Source organism: Cervus canadensis, chromosome 12 (genome assembly GCF_019320065.1).
Source record: "Cervus canadensis isolate Bull #8, Minnesota chromosome 12, ASM1932006v1, whole genome shotgun sequence".
NCBI lineage: Eukaryota > Metazoa > Chordata > Mammalia > Artiodactyla > Cervidae > Cervus > Cervus canadensis.
The window spans coordinates 43,046,965-43,072,461 of NC_057397.1; the positions used below are offsets into that span (position 1 = coordinate 43,046,965).

At 39.4% G+C, this 25,497-nt stretch overlaps 1 protein-coding gene and 1 long non-coding RNA gene across 3 annotated transcripts in view; one reads left to right on the forward strand and one right to left on the reverse strand.

The window, feature by feature from the left end:
- Positions 1–25,497, reverse strand: part of COLEC10 (collectin subfamily member 10) — a 124,188-nt gene that overhangs the window by 91,922 nt on the left and 6,769 nt on the right. The window lies entirely within an intron of this gene.
- Positions 290–4,519, forward strand: LOC122450873. The gene is made up of 3 exons (XR_006272247.1): positions 290–408; positions 2,516–2,540; positions 4,179–4,519. It is a non-coding gene; the product is annotated as an uncharacterized LOC122450873 (long non-coding RNA).

Below are 25,497 nucleotides of genomic sequence, written 5' to 3' on the forward strand. Positions count from 1 at the left end.
GATCTTCATCTCAGAGTACCCTCTCAGAACTCTCTTCTAAACAGCCAACAAATGACAGGGATAGCATTGGGATTCAATTGGACTGGTGTAATAGCCATGGTTTAAAACACTTTTCTATGTACCTCTGCAAAATCAAAGACCGTAGGGCAATGTCCAGGACTGCAAAAAAAAATGATTAATAAATGAACACATTATGACTTCTACTTTTTTTTTTGACTTCTACTTTTTGTATTACTTCATGATGCAGAGAAGTCATTCAATAAAATTATTCTTGAAAAGAAGAGAATTGAGAAGATGCTGAGCTATGTGTTGTCAAAATCAAGAAAGGAGACCATTTCTAGTTGACTAGAAATAAGAATTAGTCAACTACATCAAGCACTAAAGAAAGACTAAATGGAATAAGGACTGGTAAGTGTCCACTGACTCTGGCAATGGGATAGTTTGAGCAATCCAAGTGAGGTCTGTTGACATGACGCAGTGCAGTCATGAACTATACTACTGTGTTATGGAAAGAACAGGATGATGAGAGAATGAGATGAAAGAACATAAGGTTGAGGAGTTATCGTAAACTATGCTGTCAAGGAGATTGGCTTTCAAGGGAGCCAGGATGGAGACTTGGTATTTTCTAACATTGTTCATCTGTGAAGGCTGAGCTCGGTCTATGTCTTCTGCGTAAGCACAGGGATTCTGGAGTAACATCGTTTGTAATAAGGTGGCACAGTGGTAAGGAATCCGCCTGCCAAGGCAGGAAACGCAGGAGACATGGGTTCGATCTCTGGGTTGGAAAGATCCCCTGGAGTAGAAAACAGGCAACCCACTCCAGTGTTCTTGCTTGGAAAACCCCAGGGACAGAGTAGCCTGGCGGGCTACAGTCCATAGGGTCGCAAAGAGTAGGACACGACTTAGCGATGGAACAGCAACAGCAAGGAATCTTAAGCCAACATCTGAGGTTCTGTGAACAGTCATTCACACCACATCTTCTCCTTTCTCAAGAACTGGAGGTTCCCAAAACTGAATCCTCAAACCCCTCCCTGTGATGTGGTCAAGCCGCGTGGTTGGTCACTTTGGGCCTGGTGCCCGTATTTGTCGATTTTTTGGAAGCCAAGTTTCAGGTAAGAAGTTCCTGACCTAAGGCCACAGGGGTGGGTGGCCTGGAGAAATAACCACAGAAAGTAGTTCCCACGAACCCACAGAGCACAGAAACCATGTTTGAAATGCTGATGTTTGTGCTCATTTATTCTCAGCAGCGTGCAGTACCAAGCATTATGTAATAGAGGCAATAGCAGCTAAACCTTTAAAAAATAATCTCTGTGGTAAATTTGAAAACAAAATGTTGAAGCCTGGAACATTTCAGATTTTCCACTCAGTGGATTGAATTGCCAGATACTTCAGTATCACTTTCTCTCCATTTAGCTCTGGAAAGCAAAGGTCAAATGCATGACCTCCCAATTTCCATGTTCTGGAAGGAATAGACACTGAAGCTTTGAAATGGAAACCGAGCTCTGAGATATGGTACTATGTAGATGCAAATACATGTTATTGAAGTTGTATGGATATCTTACAGAAAGTGGGATTTTATCTGTTAGTTATGATAAACCATGTAACTCCCAGTTTACTATAACTCACTGTAACTGGGTTGAGAGATTATGTGTCAATGGTCTTGCCCAGATCTCTTGTGGCTTAAAAAAAAAGAGTAGTGTGAGAACTCTTAATTGATAAATTCTAAAATCCTTCCTCAATTTCCCTTTTAAACCATTGTAGCAGGAAGAACTTTTAATCTCCAAACCTCTTAGCAAGAAATTTAATATTATTCTCTTTCAGTAAATCAGATGGCCTGTTCTCACCCTCCGTGTTTCTGAAAAAAGTAAGAAAATGTAAGCAGGCTTCAGTATGACGCCCCCTCCTCAGTGTAACACAAGAAGAACACAAGAACAGTGGCAGTCTCATGCCAGCTAGGACATTCAGCGATGGACACTCTGCCCACTACCCTTAACACCACGTTATAGATGTGCATGTGTGCACATTTGTGTATGCGTGCACATTGTGTGTGTGTGTACGTGTGTTTGTGTGTTGGAAGGGGAGGTGATTCTCCCCTAAGAGCTGATGAGCCTTAACAATCAGTTTCTGGCATTCCAATCCATGTGGCCATATTCCCATTTAAGGTCACTCATATAATCTAGGCCCTACAAAGGGTCCCCCTATTAAAGAAAACTAGTAAAATGCCATCTCCCCCAATTTCAAAAAGTGAAAGTTGCTAAGCCGTGTCTGACTCTGCTACCCCATGAACTGTAGCCCGCCAGGTGGCCATGGAATTCTCCAGGCAAGAATACTGGAGTGGGCTGCCACTTCCTTCTCCAGGCGATCTTCCCAACTCAAGGACTGAACCCTGGTCTCTCACATTGCAGGCAGATTCTTTACTGTCTAAGCCATCAGGGAAGCCCAATTTCTGGTGAAGCTTTAAAAATACTTAAAAAAAATTTTTTTTCCTAATTTATTCCATTTCTATCTTTTCCAGTTCTTGAAGCCTTTCTTCATAAAAGGTGAGACTCAAGGTCCCAAAGGATATTCTAGGAATGGGTGAGAAGTAACTGGTTAGTAATCGTCAACTCTGTCTTTTGTCAAAAGCTAATAATACAGGCCCCTACCCAACCAGAGGCATGGAAACATAAAGTTTAAAACACTTTCTTGAAAAGGAAGCTTGAAAGAGTCACAGTTTTTTCTCACAGCAGTGCAAATTTAATATCTGAACTGTACTATACACTCTTCACCTCCCAGCCCTTATCATACTAGCGTGCTTCTGACAAATGAGACTTCCCAGAAGGAATATGCACCCGTGTGAGGTTTTGACCTTCAGTGTCTGGCTCTGAATGAAAGCAGCTGGGAGTACACAACTGTCACATTCTCTCTTAAAACAAAAGCAGCAACAAAAATCCCACTCCTGCCTCTCAAAAAGCTATTCCTCCAACTTCAAATGAAGGTCTGTAACTGCAGCTTTCACCCAATGTCTTGACATCAAATTACTTGATTAAAAGATAAACACAGAATGGGATGTTGCTTTTGCTGAAAGATATAATGATTGAGATATACATTCTAACAGAAACATCATTGCTTTATTTCACTAAATGTTATCCATTCTTTCCACACAACTAAAATGTAAAACCAGAATATTATCCAATTTTCATAGAAGTCACAAAGAGAGAACTAAGCTGAATAGTAAAATGTGTAGAAACTGGGGGATTTAAATCAGCCTCTGGAATATATATAATCTCAGTTTTATTTCTGTTCATTAAATTCTATCCCACCATTTCTCCTTCTATAACTCAATCACTTTTTTTCCTCGCATTTAAAAAATACTCTTTTCCCAGTTCTCTGCTTGTCTCTGAAGTGTCCCTCGAAAATACCACCCTCAAGAATATCTGGTCAGGAATATCATCTGTTTATTTATTCCCTAAATGGGATACATAAACGAAAGAAATAGACATAAATCCTTACATTCTTGGAATTGATAATGGGGGAAATGGATGGAAGACAGGCAATAAATAATAAACAGAATAAACAAGTAAAATATATGGCATACTACATGGTGAAAGTGCTACAGAAAAACATATAGCAGGATCAGCAGTACTGAGAAGCAGGAAGTGGGTGTGCAGTTTGTGATTTTAAACAGATAGGGTAGTTGGATGGATTTTCTTGAGACAACAATATTTAGGCAAAGGTTTAAAGCAGGTGTAAGTGCAAGGTGGGTGTCTGGGAGAAGAGCGTATATGACAGCCGTTGCCTGCAGCAGAGCAGATGGCCAGTGCAAAGGTCCTCAAGCAGGAAGTGCCTAATGAACAGGAGGAAGATCAAGGAATCCAGAGCGAGCAAGGGAGAACTAATAGGGGACAATATCACAGAGACAGAAGTTGGGTAAGGAGGGTCTCCTGACACTTTCAGGATTTTGGCATTATTCAGTGAGATGTAAGTCACTGGGGTGCCGTTCTGAGATGTAAGCCATTGGAGTGCTGGTTTTTTGTTGTTGTTTTTTCTTTAGCCCTAGTCAATCACTGACTTGCATTATGCCTCTATACATGTACGTTTTAAAATATATATACTTATTTTTAATTGAAGGATAATTGCTTTACAATACATTAGAGGGTTTTTAACAAAAGAATGTTATGATCCTTCTTGCTTTTTAGAAAGATGACTCTGACTGCCAAGTTGGGAACAGACTGAGGAGGAAGCCACAGTGAGAAGGAGTGGTTAGGAGGCTACTGCAATGATCCAGGCAATAGGTGATTATAGCTCACACGAGGGTGAAAGAAGAGGAGGTGGGAAGAAGTTCTCACTTGACCACTTTTTAGATCTATTTTGAAGGAGGAGCCAAAAGAATGTCCTGAGAGATTGGACGTAGGATGTGAAAAAAATGGTCCGCCTTTTCCAATGTCAATACCCTGCATGAAAGATAAACTCTGCTTTAACTTCTCCACCTCAAGCACTTTCTTCTTAGTGCTAAAATCTTTTTTTTTTTTTTAATTTAATTAAAAAAAAATTGGCAGCACCATGCAGCATGTGAGATCTCAGTTCCCTAACCAGGAATTGAACCTGTGGCCCCTGCATTGGAGGAGCAGAGTCTTAAACACTGGACTGCTAGGAAGTCCCTGAAACAGTTTTTATATGACACTAACATTTCACGTAGATTCTTGTATCTTTGTTGTTTCATCCCACACAGACTTAGATGGGAAATAAAAAGTTTAAGGGGTTATAACTGCTTGACTGTAGGAGAGGCCCGTCTGTATGGAAGTGGGACACACTTGGAGTTTTTTTGTTTTTCATTTGCTCTCCTTAAAAAAAAAATGGCCAGCAATTAAGTTGTCACAGAATAAACAGAACCTGTACTCGGTTCACAATTTATGAGGCTGATCTAATTTATGAGGCTGATAAATTTATGAGGCTGTTGACAATTCCATTACAGTTCTGACAGTTACAACTTTTATTTTTCTTCAAAACATCAAGATATTCTATTTGGATGTTGCTGGGACAGAAGTGAGAGGAATCTTGGCATTTGAGCAAGATGATTGTCAGAGGGAGCAATACTAACCATGAGATGGTCTTGCCATTTTTGTCCCAAAGCCAGCTTTAAGGGTAATAATAATCAAGTACACAGAGTGCTTCTCAGAGGACTGAGCTGTTTTACATGCATCCACCTATGTAATCCTCCCAGCAACTGGCGGATTATGTGTTGTTGGCTGCATAGTACAGAGAAACATATTGCCTCATAATATGTATATTGATTTCCCCAAGTTATATCACTGGTAAATGACAGAGCTAGGCTCAAAACTGGGTTTAGAATTTAATTCTAGTCATATTTCTACTATGTTGCATTGACGGATCTGGAAAGAGAAAGTAGACCAGAAAAGAACAATGTTATTTCACAATCTTGTTAAAGATGGGTCTTTCCAGGAACATAAAGGGGTGGTGTTCAACAAGTCTGTGGGATATCTAAGGCCTTGACCTGAGATGCAGACTCACCCAGGACCAAACTCTGCCTATTCCATTTCTCTCCAGATGGAAGCCTTCAGCCTCCACCAGCTCCAAAAGGAGTAATTCCTCCAGACCCTATGTTTTGATTGTAGAGGACATTCATTTCCTGTCCCTAAACTCCTTAGGTGCATCCCAGGTGGTGCTAGTGATAAAGATTCTGCCTGCCAATGCAAGAGATGTAAGAGACACAGGATCGATCCCTGGGTCAGGAAGATCCCCTAGAGATGGTAAAGGCAACCCATTCCAGTATTCATGCCTGGGAAATCCCATGGACAGAGGAGCCTGGTGGGCTACAGTCCATGGGGTTGCAAAGAGTGGGACATGACTGAGTGACTGAGCACACAAACTCCTCAGAGAGTCCCCATCTTAGATATAATTGCTACTGCTCTTCATCTGTGGGGCCTACAGAACTTTATCTGCAGGAACAAATGAGAGAAACTGTTTATGAAGTCTGCTGTGCTGCAAAGCCCTTCATGAAATGTTAAGTTCTGTTGGTATAAATCTGGAAGTAATGTGATCCATTTCCCTTTGACAGGATAGAAGAATAAAAAGTCACCATCTGCCTGTCCCCAAAACAATATTAATGGGGCTAACCCCATGGATTTAAATTGAGGCAGCTTCTAAAATTAGGGAAATAGAAGGCACAAAGATCATTCCATCAGAAGTTTATTGATTTTCCAATTAACATTGAAAGTTTGCTTCTAAAATTCTTGCTTACTAGTTCAGAAATGAACTATGACTGTGGATAATAATTGACATGAATTGCTATATTCTGTATATCATCCACAATGTCAAAATGACTGATAATGAGCAAGTCCTAGTTGTTTAAACACTCTACAACTAAAGTAGCATCATTAGAAAAGATAGAGATTGCACAGCCTGAGATTCTTGTGCATTTTTAATGATTCTAGCTTAAAACAAACCTACAAAAATATCTGTTCCTAGGTGAATTTGATTTAAACACACTCAAAAGAAGATTAGTCTCTTAAGAAGGACTAGGTGCTTTTTAAAAAATAAAATTTAATTAAGTGCAATTTTTGGAACCAGTTCAATATGGCTAGCCTTTTAACCTTCAGAACTTTATAGGATGCTTACAATGAAAAAGTGAAAAGAATGTTCACCACTATACTGACATCCATGCCCATGGTAACATTGGTAAATACAGGAATTATTTGCTAACTTTGGAAAAGGAAATTGCAACCCACTCCAATATTTTTACTTGGAAAATCCCATGGACAGAGGAGTCTGGCGGGTTCCACTCCATAGGGTCACGAAGAGTCACGCATGACTGAGCAACTAACACTAACACGATTGGCTAACTTAGCTACCATTTTGTATTGTGACTGCACAGCTTCAGGGTACTAGGTTCCCCCATAATTGAAGAGATATTAATTGATGTTAATCAATTAATCCCCCTTAATTGATGTTAAGCTCAACTCTTAATCACAACCTTGGAATTTAACACCTAGTGTTTAACAAACTCTGGGAGATGGTGAAGGACAGGGAAGCCTGGCATGCTTCCATAGGGTCGCAAAGAGTTGGACATGACTGAGAGACTAAACAACAACAATTTGCAACTTGTACGAGGTATCTGTGTGCATCTCTTAGGTAAACACAGTTACAAAACAAACCCAGAAACCATTATTGCAGTTTTTGGAAAAGTTAAAACCTTCTAAAATGTTTATTTGAGTAGGGAATTTTTAATTCATGTATTCCAAGCACTGAAAACAGTAGCTGGTAAACAGTTGGGTTCTCAATAAATATTTATTGACTGTTGGTTAAATGAATAAATGTTCTATGTTTTGCATCAACATTTAATCATTTCAGCAAATCTGAGTGCTTACCCTGTGCTAAGTAATATGTTAGATCCTAGGAAAGGTAGAATGAGGCATGAGGCAAAAGAACCAGAGACCCAGCTCAGAACTGTAAGTAGCTGGTGACCTAGTGTGTGTGTGTGTGCAGTCACTCAGTCGTGTCTGACTCTTTGTGACCCCACAGACCGTAGCTTGCCAGGCTCCTCTGTCCATGGGATTTTCCAGGGAAGAATACTGCAGTGGGTTGTCATTTCCTGCTCCAAGGGATCTTTCCAACCCAGGGATCCAACCCTTGTCTCCTGCATAAGCAGGCGTCTTCTTTACCTCTAGCGCTATCCAGAAGACCTATAGGGCAGAATAAAAGGAGATAAAGAAGCCGGACTATCAACCAGGGCTGTGTGATCATAGAACAGAAGGCTACTGCCTGTCTCAGGAGGTCAGACAAGACTTCGAAGAGGATAGAATACTTCATTTCCCTATCGTAAGAGAGACACAGTGAGGAATGAATGAAACCTCACAGGATCAATGATAACTCAGTTTCCTTTGCTCTTTCTCCCCCTACCTTTTTTTTTTTTTTTTCAAGGTCAATTCTTATCACTTTTTAAGAAGTCAGATAGCATGGCACTGAAATTTTAACTGGGCTGCTTAGCTTTATTAGTAGTTTGCTTCTTGGGTTACGTCTTCAAATGAACGCTACCTGTTCAATGCCAAGCACTGCCGTGCCCAGTGTCGGGCACTCATCAATGTGGAGGCAGCACCACGCCTGCCCTAGAGGATCCCCCTCCTGCGTGTCATCTGTGTGTCCTCAGGCTGGAAAGACCTCCCCTCCCGCAGGAGAAAACTTTGAAGCTGGGACCTGATGAGTGACAGTAGAAACAAACAGGGCGGCGAGGCAAATAAAAAAAGAAAAGAAAAAGAAAAAACCAGGAGGGGGTGGAAAGGAGGGAAAGACCTTCCAGGAAGAGGGAGGAGCGTGTATGATGCCACCCATTCCCATAGGCTCCAAGGACCAATTTCTTGGGAGTCCTTAAAATGAATGGCTTCAGGAGCAAATGGAAAACAGGCTTTCCTGTCACTCCTCTCTCACCTGACCATCTCCCGGGGGCCCTGGCACTGTGCTGACAGGCTGGCCAGACGGGCAACAGGGAACCCACTTTCCCTTTTCCGGCATTCTCCTCCCACTGACCCGGAAGTCGCAAGCCACAGGTTTCTTGGAACTGCGAATACTGTTTGAACTCCAGCTAAAACTGGAGATGTGTTTTGAGTCACATTATGCAAGCATATTTATACCATCTGTTTATGACACTGACAGGTGGACACTATGATTCATTACTCATACTGCATACTAAACATAGACTCTTGGAAAATCCTGAGTCCTGGAGAGTCACAGGATACCGGTCAGGGTGCCCAAGGAGAAGGGAGTGGGAGTCTTTTCTTAAGATTTTATAGCTTGTCAAATAAAATCTTTATCGTGATGAACACGTTTTTGAAAGCATTTCATACAGTGGATTAGGTAGATGAGGATGGAGGAAATGGAGTCGCAAAATATATACTATGATGACCGACTACAGGAGATTTTCCTTTTCTGGGGGTTATGTGTGTCTATACACAAGCGCACACATATTGAAGTATCAGAAAATATTTGGTAACTATGGGGTCAGAAACAAGTCAACTCTGTGTCAGAAGTGAGGATTTGGTTCTAAGACAATTACTTCTTTCTCTTCAGTAGAGTTTCCGTCTCACTTGGACTTAGCTCATGCTCTTTACCTTCTTATGCAAATATTTTCTTAGTTGCTTTTGTTGTTGTTTAGTTTTTGTTGGAGTGGAGTTTCCTTGCAGTGTTGTGTTAGTTTCTGCTGCACTGTAAAGTGAATCAGCTGTATGTACACATACATCCCCTCTTTTCTGGATTTCCTTCCCATTTAGGTCACCATAGAGCGCTGAGTAGAGTTCCCAGTGCTATACAGTAGGTTCTCGTTAGTTATCTCTTTTATACCTAATAGTGTATATATGTTGATCCCAACCTCCAAATTCATCCCTGCCTTTTCCCTCCTTGGTATCCGTACATTTGTTCTCTATGTGTATGTCTCTATTTCTGCTTTGCAAATAAGTCCACCGTTTATTATTATTATTTTAAATCATATTAGGACCCTTTTGACTACAACACACAGAGAGCTAAATATGAAGCCACAAGATATATCCATCTTTTTGTTTTTAGGCACTATTCCCCCTGCCTATGAATTAGGAAATCTACCATCACAAGCTAAGGCTGGTATCACTCCAGCGCTCTCTGTTTCAGCCAAATGTGCAAACTTTTAACAGCCTCATAAATAACAATAACTTTTAAAGTAGTTTCAATATGCAAGTAGCTCAAAGTCAAGCTATCTGATGGGGACCCTTCCCCTTGGGGAAATAGAAACATCCAAAAGAGTCAAGGAAGAAAGGACTCACTGCTGTATTCAATTAGTTGAGAAACCATCAAAGTAAATAAGGCAATACCTTCAAGAACACACAAAAAAGAAGGCAGTGAAGTAGAACAGATTAAAAGAAAAAGGAGAAGTCTGTTTTAGCTACCAAGTGACCCCAAGGGTGAAGAATAATTTCTTCTTCAGGACAATTTTAGTAAAGGTCTCTTAGCAAGATGGCTTGGTGGAAACGATTTCTTTTCATGTCTGTAGAGAACTGATGAAGTTTGCAGGAAACACAGGCAGTTTAATTCCAAACAAAGTATAGTAGGTCAGTTAGAGGGAGCAACTTCAGAACACTTCTGTCCTCTCTTAGAATACTAATGGCTTTCGAAAGTCCGAGTGGTCATGAAGTAAGTTATTTACATCTTAAGAGACAGGTCAGAGGAAAACCTCCTTAACTCTGTATCAATTCAAGATGGCTTTCACAGAAATCTCAGTTTTCTCAAATAGATGACTAATCATGTTCATCCCACAAAATCACTTTTAGCCGTAAATCCTCAGTAACAATGTACTGAGTCCAACAATCTGCCAGGATTTGTGTCAGACTGAAGAAATACCCAGATACACAAGGTCTCTGATTTCAAGAGTGAGAATGAGAAAAATATCATTAGATATTTATACAGCTATTAATATAAAATCACAGAACTATGACTATAAGGTTGTAAAATCACTAAAGGGACAACTCTGTCTGGAAGATGCAACAAATAAGACAACAAATTCTAAAAAATAAATCTCAGTAAGAGGTCCAGTGAATAGCTGAAAAATTTCCCTCAATCACTACACATGTACCAGTGAAAGCCATGACTAATCAATCATTTATTTTGACAGAGCCTCAGCATCCCTCTCAACCCAGCTGACTACCACCAAAAAGTCACAGCTACTGTGGACCCTACTTGCCAATCTGGCTCAGTAAAAATGCAAGGAATTGTTATTTGTATAGTTCTGAGAGCAATTACTCATCTAAATTGCCCATTGCAAAAGGGTATCAGTTCGATCAATTATTTATAGGGCCCAAGACCAAACATTGGAGGATACACATTCATTCCTTAGCTTTGTGACTATGGCTAGACCTTACATCAAAATTTCTTTCCTTGTCAGAAATGGGGAAATATTTTTGAACATTTAAATGTTCAATATAAAAGTGTTTTTTATGCCTACTTTGATAACTGAAGTGTTAAAACAACATAAGATGTGGATTACCATGATAACATCCCTCATAATACCAGAGGTATTGGCTTTAACTAATTTTTTCTTAGTACTCTTGGAAATCTCCCATGGCATTACCCCTCCTCTTTAGCTTGCAAAGTGCAACATAAGTATAATACAGTGAAACTCCAAGGTATCCTTAAAGGGGGAAAGAAGTTTAAAATATGAGAGGGAAGAGATGGGAGCGTTCCTGGGTAGTAGTGTAGTGACTTCAGAGCAAGGGTTTGAAAGCCAGACTATGTGTGTGTACATCTTGCATCTGCCATTAACTGTGTGACACTGGGCAAGTTACTTACTTGCTCTGGTCTTCATTTTCTCACCTGTAAAGTGAGTCCTAAATGCAGTACTTGGGTGCAATCTGAAAAATGACAAAAGGTCTCTGTTTGTTTCCAAGGCAAACCATTCAATATCACAGTAATCCAAGTTATGCCCCAACCACTAATGCTGAAGAAGCTAAAGTTGAACAGTTCTATAAATACCTACAAGACCTTCTAAAACCTAACACCAAAAAAAGATGCCCTTTTCATTATTGGGGACTGGAATGCAAATGTAGGAAGTCAAGATATACCTGGAGTAACAGGCAAGTTTGGCCTTGGAGTACAAAATGAACCAGGGCAAAGGTGAACAGAGTTTTGCCAAGAGATCCTACTGGTCATAGTAAACATCCTCTTCCAACAACATGAGCAATGAGTCTACACATGGACATCACCAATGGTCAATACTGCAATCAGATTGATTATATTCTTTGCAGGCAAAGATGGAGAAGTTGTATACAGTCAGGAAAAACAAGACCAGGAGCTGACTTGGCTCAGATCATGAACTCCTTATTGCCAAATTCAGACTTAAATTGAAAAAAGTAGGAAAAACCACTAGGCTATTCAGGTAAGACCTAAATCAAATCCCTTACAATTATACAATGGAAGTGACAAATAAATTCAAGGGATTAGATCTGATAGACACAGTGCTTGAAGAACTATGGACGGGGTTCATAACATTGTACAGGAGGCAGTGATCAAGACCATCCCCAAGAAAAAGAAAAGAAAAATGCAAAATGGTTGTCTGAGGAGGCCTTTACAAATAGCTGAGAAAAGAGATAAGTGAAAGGCAAAGCAGATAAGGAAAGATAAATCCATCTGAATGCAGATTCCAAACAATAGTAAGGAGGGAAATGAAAACCTTCCTCAGTGAACAATGCAAAGAAATAGAGGAAAACAATAGAATGGGAAAGACTAGAGATCTCTTCAAGAAAATTAGAGAAACCAAGGGAACATTTCATGCAAAGATGGACACAATAAAGGACAGAGATGGTATGGACCTATCAGAAGCAGAAGATATTAAGAAGAGGAGGAAAGAATACACAGAACTATACAGAAAAGATCTTAATCACCCAGACAACCATGATGGTGTGATCACTCACTTAGAGTCAGACATCCTGGGTTGTGAAGTCAAGTAGGCCTTAAGAAGTATCATTACTAGTTGGAGGCTAATTACTTCACAACATTACGAACAAAGCTAGTGGAGGTGATGGAATACCAGCTGAGCTATTTCAAATCCTAAAAGATGATGCTGTGAAAGTGCTGCACTCAACATGCCAGCAAATTTGGAAAACTCAGCATTGGAGTTTTAGTACAGTTTTAGTACAGGACTAAAAAGGTCAATTTTTAATTCCAATTCCAAAGAAAGGCAAAGTCAAAGAATGTTCAAACTACCACACAATTATACTCATCTCACACGCTAGTAAAGTAATGCTCAAAATTCTCCAAGCCAGGCTTCAACAGTACATGAACCGAGAACGTCCAGATATTCAAACAGGATTTAGAGAAGGAAGAAGAACCAGAGATCGAATTGTCAACATCTGCTGGATCATGGAAAAAGCAAGGGAGCTCCAGAAAAACATCTACTTCTGTTTTATTGATTATGCCAGGCTTTGACTGTGTGGATAACAACAAACTGTGAAAAATTCTTAAAGAAATGGGAATACCAAACCTCCTAACCTGCCTCCTGAGAAATCTGTATGCAGGGCAAGAAGCAATAGTTATGACCAGACCTGGAACAACAGATTGGTTCCAAATTGGGAAAGGAGTACATCAAGGCTGAATATTGTCACCCTACTCATTTAACTTATATGCAGAGTACATCATGCGAAATGCCAGTCTGGACGAAGCACAAGCTGGAATCAAGATTGCTGGGAGAAATATCAATAACCTCAGACATGCAGATGACACCACTCTAATGGAGAAAATGAAAAGGAACTAAAGAGCTTCTTGATGAAAGTGAAAGAGGAGAGTGAAAAACCTGGCTCACAATTCAACATTCAAAAAATGAAGATCATGGCATCTGGTCCCATCACTTCATGGCAAATAGATGGGGAAACAATGGAATCAGTGACAGATTTTATTTTTGGGGGGCTCCAAAATCACTGCAGATGGTGACTGCATTCATGAAATTAAAAGATGCTTGCTCCTTGGAAGAAAAACTATGACCAACCTAGACAGCATATTAAAAAGCTGAGATATTAATTTGCCTACAAAGGTCTGTCTAGTCAAAGTCATGTATGAATGTGAGAGTTGGACCATAAAAAATGCTGAGCACCAAAAAACGGATGCCTTTGAACTGTGGTGTTGGAGAAGATGCTTGAGAGTCCCTTGAACTGCAAGGAGATCCTTGCAGTTCAAATCCTAAATGAAATCAATTCTGAATATTCATTGGAAGGATTGATGCTAAAGCTGAAGCTCCAATACTTTAGCAACCTGATGCAAAGAGCCGACTCATTGGAAAAGACCTTGATGCTGGGAAAGATTGAAGGCAGGAGGAGAAGGAGACGATAGAGGATGAGATGGTTGGATGGCATCACTGACTCAATGGACATGAGTTTGAGCAAGCTCTGGGAAATGGTGAAGGACGGGGAGACCTGGCATGCTGCAGTCCATGGGGTCATAGAGTTGGACATGACTGAGCAATTGAACAACAAAGGCAAGGTTAATAGAACTTGATTTCTAATGATGTTGTGAGGCTTGAAGGAAATAATATGTGTAAAGCCTGCAACACTGCCCATTACATAGTTAGCACACATTAAACAGCAAGGAGATCCAAACAGTCCATCCCAAAGGAGATCAGTCCTGGGTGTTCATTGAAAGGAGTGACGCTGAAGCTGAAACTCCAATACTCTGGCCACCTGATGCGAAGAACTGACTCATTTGAAAAGACCCTGATGCTGGGAAAGATTGAAGGCAGGAGGAGAAGGGGACGACAAAGGATGAGATGGCTGGATGGCATCACCAACTAGATGGACATGAGTTTGAGTAAGCTCCAGGAGTCGGTGATGGACAGGGAGGCCTGGCGTGCTGCAGTCCGTGGAGTCACAGAGTCGGACATGACTGAGCGACTGAACTGAACTGAACTGAAATAGGAGATAAACTTTTATTCACTAAATAGAAATTTGTTGAGTGCTAAGTTCCATATCTTCAGCGGTGTGCAAATGCTTACCTCAACTCTCAGCAAACCCTAAATTTGTTCAATTTAAGATTAACATTGTGATAGGGTGAACACAAGAATAATCTGTGGTTCTTATGAAAAGAGTTTCCTAGCTGTGGGGAAAACATCAAGACTGTTTACAAAATCTGTGATCTTACAGATGAAATATTGTGTAAAAAGAGGTCACCTCTCCCTTTCTCTTTTCCTCTCTTCCTCCTTCTTCCCTCCCTTTCTCTTTCTTCCTTCCTTCAATATTCTTTGAGAGTTTAGTATGCATTAGATTCTATGGTAGAAACCTGAAAATTTTGTATTATGGTGAATACCTCAGACATATTGATAGTTTTGATATTGCTCATAAATCCAGTGATCGTTGAGAAGACAACTTAAATGATCCTGTGAAAGTGTAAATTGATTCACCACAGTAAAGCATTAAAGATAGTTTCCTAAATTTCAGGGCCTCCAAACTTGTTGTAATATTCAGAAAAAATATTATTGAGGATTAATCTCTAATATAAGTATAATGTGAATTTATAAATCACATAGAAGAACTGTAATAATATATTGCTTATTTAAAAATAATATATTGTTTATCAGAAATAATTAACAATAAAGAAATGAGATAAAATAAATGATCTAGTATTTCTTTTTGTACTTCCAAGAATTTCTCTGTGCACACCTTTGGAGTTCTCATACCTTATGTAGAAAACACCTCTTCTATGGGATTTATCTTGGCAAAAGAAGAATATATAACTATAAAATATGGGAAAATGTTTTCTTTTTATAAGACCAACATCTTGAGAAATATTTGGCCAATTTTACACTCTGCCATGCCAAATAAGACTTTACCACAGATACAATATGCAACAAAAATTTCTCAGAAAATGCAGTACATTTTCTTGAGATGTGTTACCTTTTAATTAAAAGTTGCTAAACCCACTTGCCAAATTCAACAGTAGAGCATAATGGTTAAGCACAAAATCTCTGAGGGCCAATTTCCTGGAATCAGATTTCAACACAACCATCTTTAGACGTGTTACTTAACTTTTTATGCCTCCATTTCTTCATTTGGAAAAGGTAAAAGGATAGTATGCCTATATCATAGGTAGTTGTGAGGATTAGATAACTCCCTAGCACATACTATGTGCCCTAGAGTTACTTTTTTTTTTTCTTTTTTTTTTACTAACTTTGATAAAGATAGCACTGAAAAGCTAAGCTTTCTTTGCTTCATTTCTGAGTTAAACTACTTTACAATCATCAAGCAAGAGCCAAAACACAGACTTCTTGAAGTGGGTTTAATCCTTAATCCACAGATAAGCAAATCAAAGGTGATTTACCCAGCTTCTCAAAGGAGTAGAGCAGGAAATCAAAGTCAGATCCCCATTTGTGCTGTGCCCCCTGAATCTGTCCTTTCTATAGGCTTTATTCTAGCAGCCCACAAATCTGTTCTTAAGGGGGAAGGGATCTGCATGGTAGGTTCTGAGCCACTGGTGCCCCCTCCCTCCCTCGCTTGTCTGTGTTTTATTGAAATGAATCTCAAAGGTGAATTTTAAGGTTGAATGTTGGCAGGAGCATGTATCAGGGTAGGAAAGGCACTACCCTAAGGAGGCTATTGGAACACTGTGTGTGTTTGTATTCAGGAATTCCAAGTTAGTGCTCAATGAATTTGCTAATTAGATTTTACTAACTGAAGCCACTTCTTTTCACTCTTGCTTAATTAGGAAGGAAGGAAGGAAAAAAGGGAGGAAGGCAGGGAGGGAGGAAATGTCGAGTACCTATTCAGTTCAGTTCAGTTCAGTTGTTCAGTCCTGTCCGACTCTTTGCGACCCCATGAATTGCAGCACGCCAGGCCTCCCTGTCCATCACCAACTCCCAGAGTTTACTCAAATTCATGCCCATCGAGTCGGTAATGCCATCCAGCCATCTTATTCTCTTTCGGCCTCTTCTCCTCCTGCCCCAATCCCTCCCAGCATCAGGGTCTTTTCAAATGAGTCAACTCTTCGCATCAGGTGGCCAAAGTATTGGAGTTTCAGCTTCAGCATCAGTCCTTCAAATGAACACCCAGGACTGATCTCCTTTAGGATGGACTGGTTGGATCTCCCTCCAGTCCAAGGGACTCTCAAGAGTCTTCTCCAACACCACAGTTCAAAAGCATCAATTCTTCGGCGCTCAGCTTTCTTCACAGTCCAATTCTCACATCCTTACATGACCACTGGAAAAACCATAGCCTTGAGTAGACAGACCTTTGTTGGCAGTTATGTCTCTGCTTTTTAATATGCTATCTAGGTTGGTCATAACTTTCCTTCCAAGGACTAAGCGTCTTTTAATTTAATGGCTGCAATCACCATCTGCAGTGATTTTGGAGCCCCAAAAAATAAAGTCTGACACTGTTTCCACGATATTTAACCATCACAATTTAGTGGAGGTGGGCATTTCACAGGAAGAAACTGAGGCTCAGAATGTTGAAATAACTTTCTCAAGATCACAAAGATATTAAAAGACACAGCCAGGATTTATTATATAGTTGTGTAAGATCATCACACACACATCTATCTTAATGCTTCCCATGAGACACCCACCATTGTCCAGGCATCCAGTTTTCTGGAAAGATTATCTCCCTGAACAAAATGCAAGCCTCTGAGCTATCATAGACCCAAAACTTAAGCACAAGCTGAATCTCAGTGACAAAGAATTACTCTTTTGATAATGATTCAGTCAATTTAGCTCTTCCCTGGCCCTACAGAATTACTTTTACTAGATTACTCATTTTCATGGAAATTATGAAAAATACTAATTCAGAGTAAACTGGGAACATAGGAAGCTAAGAAGGGGGATGGCATTCTGGGACTTTCCAGCCTCTTCAATGAGTTCCCAGAGGCACTCTTTCCCATACCTCATCTACTCACACTGCTTGTGATTGACTTGAGTCACATTATCATAAAAATATCTTCCCAAAGAGTTCTCAGTTTAAAAAAATTATTGTGTTCCATAATTCACTTAGAATTCATTGTTTTGCATTTTGAACTGCATTTTCCCATAGGATTAATGGTTTTAGTTTAGCTATCAAAAACTCTCTGACATATAACGTAGCTGAAATGTACTTAGTACCATACTGGTAAAGTGCAAATAATAGACTTGATAAGAAAATTCTTATAATTGCTAAAATTTAATAAATATGATCATAATAATTGTAACCTTGTACCAGGATCTGCATTTAACACAATCTCATGAAAATCTTCGAAGATATCATACCCCATTTTTATAAAGGAGAAAACTTTCTTGAGCCAGATTAAGTAATTAACCAAAAAAAACATAATTATTCAATTTTCAGGATTTAAACTCAGATCTAATACAAATTTGATATTTCTAGTTCCTCAAACTCTCTGAATGTTAATGTAAGAAAAAAAAAAAAAAACTGTCATCAAAGGTAAGAAATTCAATTTTACTTCCAGTTCTGTTGAAAATATGCTTTGGGCAAGTCCTTTGACTTCCCTGGACTTAATTCACTAGTGATCTGAACAGTTTGGACAACTGGTCTTTAAATTTATCTCGATGACAAATTTCTCATCCCCTCTAAATGCAGTCCTTTTAAAAACTCTTTGTTCCACAGTTAAATTTTTAGAAGTTTTTCTTTCTAGTCAATCAAAATATATCTCCCAATAATTTCCAAAAAATTTTCTCCTAGAACCATACCAAGTAAACCCATATGCCCTTCTCCATCTATCCAATCAGTAACTGCACAAAGCAGTACCAGCATTAGGGAATCCAGAAAGGCTACAGTCAAGTGAGTAAAAATGAAATGAAACGATTACAATTGATATTTAATACAGATATATCTGAGTCCAGCAGGAGCATAGAGGAACTCTATATGTCTGTCTGGAATATATTAGTGATGGTGTGGTTGGCTGTACTGAAGTATTAATAGAAATAAAGACTAATATCCTAGGGGCTTAACACACATTTACTTTTCATTCAAGTAAATTTCAGTGTGGTTTGGTGATGCAACTCTCTCCCAAGTGATAAACTAGGAGCCAGGTTGCTTCCAACTTACAGTTTTGTCATCTTTGATCCTTCACTTATAGCTGCATAGACAAAAACCGAAAATGGAAAATCATGCATAAGGTTTTGTGGCTAGGGTTGTAAATCACTTTTGTCACTTCTGATCACATTTCCCTGGCAGGAACTCAGTCACGTGGTCCTAGCTCCTTGCAATGCTGACTGGGAAATGTACTCTTCCAGTATTTCCACAGATCAAATTGTTTGGTGCTCAAATTGCATTATGTTTCTTATAAGAACTCAGGTAATTTGCATTGCAGAGTTACAAATAAGATATGAAAAATGAGCAGGAATTTTACAGATGATAAATATGATGGAGGTGTTTGGGTTAGAAAGAAATTCCTGAGCAAAGATCCAGACAGACCCAAAAAAACAACACGGCAGGTCCAGAGACCAGTATTTGTTACATAAATACTTATTGGGTCCATATCATCCATCAATTCCTTTGCTTAGTGCTGTATTTATCTTGGGAAAACTGGATGTCTCGGCAAGAGTTCTCCCTAAGACAAATTCTTGAGTGAAGATTCTATATTTAGAAAATGATTCCCCAAAGCAAAAGTGAACACACGGGAAAATGAAACAGAAAAGGAAGAAAAGCCAGTATGAGGTTGCACCTTCTAATTGGCCACTGATACAAACAACATGTCACTTGAGCCTGAGGGTTGAAGACTTATGTGTCTCATAACTGCTCTAAGAAGATTTGAAGTTGTGCACAAAAAAAGTCCAATAGCATCCTCTTCCAGTACCGTCCACCTCTTATATTACTTAGATTCACTTTGGCCTTCCATTAGTCCAATCCAGGACAAAGTTCCATTTCAAAGGTAGTCAGTTATTAAAAGTAGATTAAGGGTACTAGCTCCAGTTCCTGCTGCTGTAACTGGTAACGAAGCACATGATTTTAATTCATTCTCTCACTAATATACTGTTATGGGCTGAATGCTTGTGTTAGTTGCTCAGTCATGCCCGACTCTTTGCGACCCTATGGACTACAGCCCACCAGGCTCCTCTGTCCATGAGATTTTCCAGGCAAGGATACTGGAGTGGGTCCCCATTTCCTTCTCCAGGGGATCTTCCCAACCCAGGGATCGAACCCAGGTCTCCTGCACTGCAGGCAGATTCTTTACCAACTGGGCTATAAGGGAAGCCTGAATGCTTACGTCCCCCCAAAATGTATGCAGTGAAACCCTAGCCCCCAACGTGACTGCATTTGGAGATAAGGCCTCTACAAGTAAGGTTAGGCCCTAATACAGTAGGATTATAATTAAGAGGCACCAAGGAGCTTGCTCTCTCCCCCTCTTTCATCACCTGGACCAAGGAAAGGCCAGGTGAGCACACAATGAGAAGGAAACCATCTACAAGCCAGGAGGAGAGCTCCCACCAGGAACCACATGGACCACCACCTTGATCTTGAATTCCCCAGCTTCTAGAACTGGGAGAAACACATTTCTGGTGCTTAAGCCACTTAGTCTCTGGATTTGATTATAGCAGCCTGAGAAAATTGACACACTATCCATTGAATATTTTCCTCACCCTTAGCCTGTTTTTGGTTGGTCTAGTGGTCTCTCCTAGTAGTCAAGGTTGCTTGCCTAATGATATGGTCTAGACCTTCACTCCTGGGGACTTAGGACTCATGCCTTTGTCAGGTCATGGCCTGACATGACATACACTGGCCCATTCATCATAATCAATGGGTACAGAACCCCAAGTAAATATTCCCATTAATAAATGCTCCAACCTATCTCCTCTGTATAGTAACAATGCTAGCTCCTTATGGAAACCGTGATCAGTTACCCACACCAGTGCTATAATCATTTCCTCACTTGCTAGTTCACTAGCATGAAGATTTCAGAGTGACTAAAAGGTCAGTCTAGCTTCACAAAGAGTAGAACTCTTCCTTTTTCCTTTGGAGGTAAATCCTTTAGGAAAATAGTTCCTCAAGTCCATCAGAGTCCAAGCACAAATTTTACATGTGAATTTCAAAAGACAGTGCCTATTTTATGTAAATCTATTGCTTCTTGGATTCATGTACTTTATCTGTTGCAGACCCAGCAGCATCTCTTGATCCTTGACTCAATATATTTACTCTATTCTGAAGATAATGCTGAAACTGTGAGGGCAATATTACTGAGCTGGCACATTAGTTGAGTGTTTAATAAGCATTTCCACTGTTCTAGTAGGTTTCTTGATGATTGAATCTAAAATAAGTTAAGTAGATCCCACAGTTATGATGGTATTTTAAGCATTTGGTAAGCCTTTAATTGTGGTACTAGATGTAGCACTGAAGGCAGAAAAGGCAAACCCATATCTTTATATATGATAATTCCAGGAAAAATAAATCTTCTCTCCTTCCAGGGTGGAAAAGGTTTGATGCTGGTTTCACTGAGGGAGGGCCCCATTAACGGTGCTATACACAAATTAGAACCACAGGACTAGGGAAAAATGGGTTGGTGTGGGTGAAGCACTGGATATATACAGTTCACTTTAGATATGTAGAGTTTGAAGAATGGGTTAGAAATTTAGATTTATACATTCAGAAGATAATTGGGAGCATCAGTATGGAGTTCAAGAGTGAGACCCTGGGCTGAGTAGGCTGGGGAATGAATAGCCTATAGATGGTATACTCAGAATAAAAACTTCAGTCTCAGAGAGACTGCTATTCATTCCTGCAGTTCTCTCAAGGATAATTCTTGGCAACTGTAAAGGAAAAGGGATAAGACTGAAACTGAAGCAGCTTCAGTCTGTGATCCTAGGAAAGGTGATATATTAAGAGGATTCTTGGGATTTTTACTCTTGTTTTCCTTGATCATATAGTTGAAGTTGCTAGAATAGGTGGTGGGTATCAAGACTGAACCAGTATTTCATTTGGAAGAAACTATTTCCCTAAGGATCCGAAAAGTTCTCCACACTTAGTTTTCCTGTAAATAACAATGACAGCTAACCACTTTTGAGTGCTTAATATATGAGCTATCATTTGAGTCTAGAATTTCCCTAAAAGTAGGCTGATTGCTGTAATGGGTTATGGTTTGGTTGAACAAATGTTCTGGTTTTCCCAGTAACATTTCAGTTTCATATTTCAGTGATATTTCAATCACCCAGTAACATTTCAGTGCTCTCCTGGGTAGCTCAAACAGTAAAGAATCTGCCTGCAGTGCAGAAGACCTGGGTTAAATCCCTAGGTCAGGAAGATCCCCTTGAGAAGGGCATGGCAACCCACTCCAGTATTATTGCCTAGAGAATCCCATGGACATAGGAGCCTGGTTGGCTACAGTCCATGGAGTCACAAAGAGTCGTACACAACTGAGTGACTAACAGACACACACACATTTCATTTTCTGCCTAGGGTACCAATCCGGGTGTTATTATTAATGTGCCCGATTTCATTCTCAGAAGTGTTGATATCTATATTATCCAGTCCTCCTAGTTATAAATATGATAAGATATCCAGTCCTCCTAGTTGTAAATATGGTAAGATATTGATCCCTTCAAGGAGGCTAGACAGCTTACCATAGTTGGGAAACCCCATAATATTCTCTGACCTCATCCATTTGTCTTAGTGTGCTAGGCAATGTTATAATTTTTAATGTGTGCCACAATGTGAAAAAGGTACAGAATCTGGGCAACTTGCTTGGTATTATCATCTCAATTTTAGAGGTAAGGATATGGGTTCAGTGGCACAACCAAGATCAAACTGGAAAAGAGAAGATAAAAATCCAGATCCCTATGGGAGATGACGAGGGTGGGATGATCTGAGGGAATAGCATCAAAACATATATATTATCAAGTGTGAAACAGATCGCCAGTCCAGGTTGGATGCATGAGACAAGTGCTCAGGGCGGGTGCACTGTGAAGACCCAGAGGGATGGGATGGGCAGGGAGGTGGGAGGGGGGCTCAGGATGGGGAACACATGTAAATCTATGGCTGATTCATGTCAATGTATGGCAAAAACCACTACAATATTGTAAAGTAATTAGCCTCCAACTAATAAAAATAAATGAAAAAAAAAAATCCAGATCCCTCTAAATGATATCATCTTGCTTTCCAAGAATCCTTAAAAGGACATCCAGTTAATTCATCCTATGCTCAGGGATGCCAATCACATACTCATTCTGTTTATGCTGAAATCATTTTGGGACAATGATATGGAACTCTATCAAAAAGAGAAATACTTCTTACTTTTTGAAAACAATTGTGCCATTTGGGACCCAACCAAGTATTTCAGAGAAGTATTAAAACCAGTGAACTAGAACCTGATATAGAGTATAATTTATTCTGCACACGATTTACATTTATGTGGTTCCTGACTTTGAATCCTCACATCACACCGAAACACAGCTCTCTTATCAAGCACAGTTTCAAAGTGGCTCAGCAGATAAAGAATCTGCTTGCATTGCAGGAGATGCAGGTTTGATCCCCAGGTCGGGAAGATTCCCTGGAGTAGGATATGGCAACCTACTCTAGTATTCTTGTTAAAATCTATGAACAAAGGAGCCTGGGTGGGCTACACTCCATGGAATCACAAAGAGTCAGACATGACTGAGCATTCATGCACAACTTATTTACAAGTAGTTGAAAAACACAATCTGGTAAAGACTTCAACTTCTCTCCATTGTAACTGGTCACACAAAGAGCTTTCCTGAATGTTTATCTATACATTTCAGTCACTAAAATAGTAATGATATTCTCTTTGTAGTAGCAAGAATATTTCTCTTTACAAAGTGTAAGTTCAATTGGAACTAAGTCAATGAAGAGAAAATTAAATCACATATGATTATGGAAAGAACTTTCCTGCCCTAAGTTATCCAAAGTTACTCAGTTACTAAGTGGAAGAGTAGGGAATTAAAGCCAGATTTAGAGCGCTTCAAAAGTCCAGGGTTGTGAAATGATGTTCAAAGATATCTTCAGTGATTCATGTCACTCACCTGGATCCCCATCGTTTTGAGACAATTCCTCAAGGCTGATTCAAATCCCTTTGCTTGAATTCTCTATCTCCAACTACAACTTTCTAATTTTCTCTAATTCCAATAAAGTACTTTCTTTAGCATCATTAAAGTTTCCAGTTTCTCAGTCTCATCTCTCAATAATCTAAAACCATTCATTTATTTCTGGCTTTACTTTCTGATACTAGCCAGGTAATACTTTTTGGCCAACAATTTCCACAAAGCTTTACCCCAATACTATTGGTATCCCCTTCTAACTATCCTGGGTAGACCCTACTGGCCCTTTTAATGAGACTCCTTTGCGAAGCAATGTAATTAACTAGATAAGAACTTGAAGAGACTTGAAGGCATTTGGTCACTGGAACAGAACATTCAAGCCTTGTAAATAAAATGCCATCATCCAGAAAATTTGGTCTACATGATCCCATTTATTCTGGTCCATTAAATGACTGGTTAAATATTTTGAGCATTTGGGTGTCAGCCCCTAACCATGGTTTTTCAGTTCCTTTTGAGCACAAATAATATTTAATATCTTAATGCTAAGATCCCATATGCCTTGAGGCCAAAAAAATAAAACAGAAGCAATATCGCAATAAATTAAGACTTAAAAAGGTCCACATAAAAAATCTTCAAGAAAAATAAAATTTAAAAAGTTTCTTCTAGTAATATGAAATAAATCTTTTTGGGGGGGGCCACGCAATGTGGCTTGAGGGATCTTAGTTCCCTGACCAGGGATTGAACCCAAGCCCTTGGCAGTTAAAGTTCAGAGTCCTAAATTTTGGGCCACCAGGGAATTCAGAAACATATCTTTTAATAACCAAATGTTTTTAGGTATTTCATTAGGAAACATTTAAGTTGCATTATTGTGATACAACTATTTGAAGAAACAGGCTAGTGATGTTTTATTAATATATTTAAAGATTTTTCTATTAAATTAATGAAATTCATCAATTTAAAGAATATGCTTAATAAAAGTACTAAAACTTTATGAATATATATACCAAAAAGCATACACAGGCACATTCATACAATCATATCAAATATATAATTGAGTATTGATATTTATGAAGTGGGACTATAATTAGACTTGCTTTTATCCCAAGTTACCTATATATATAAGATCAATTTCATTATTCATTGATCCTTACTTTGTAAGGCACAGAGTAATAGAACTAAACTTATATTTGTGAGCAAGAAAAGAAAAATTTTAGAATGAAAGTGATTGTCAAATTCAATATGGTTTTGATCTTTACCTCTACAAAAACACAAATGGTCAAGCTTTGGTGTCATAAACTGTAAATTATGAATGCTAAAACCATAGAGGTGCTGTAATGATTTCCATTTTTAAAAACTGTAAGTGGTTATCTCCACTTCCTACTTTAAATTTGGAAACAAAACAATGCAATATTTAATCACTTGTACTGAAAGAATTACTGTTCAGGCTCAGTAAAAGTGGAATAGAAAGTGAAAGTGAAGTCACTCAGTCGTGTCCAACTCTTTGCAACCCGTGGACTATAGCCCACCAGGCTCCTCCATCCATGGAATTTCCTAGGCAAGAGTACTGGAGTGGGTCGCCATTTCCTTCTCCAGGGGATCTTCCCGACCCAGGGATCGAACCCGGGTCTCTCTCATTGCAGGCAGATGGTTTACCGTCTGAGCCACCAGGGGTTCCAACCAGATTTAGGGTGGAAAGAATTCAAAGAATCAACAGGTCTTGCAAGCCTTACTTATCAAGGAACACGAGTTCAGTTAACAAACACTTTTTGAGCACCTATTTATAGGGCTTCCCTGGTGGTTCAGATGGTAAAGAAACTGCCTTCAGTGTAGGGGACCTGGGCTCAATACTTGGGGTGGGAAGATCCTCTGTTGAAGGGAATGGCTACCCACTCCAGTATTCTTGCCTGAAGAATTCCATGAAGAGAGGAGCCTGGCGGGCTATAGTCCATGGGGTCAAAAAGAGTCAGACAGGACTGAGTAACTAACACCTTAACTTTTTGTAAGCTTACAGTAGTTCCTGCATT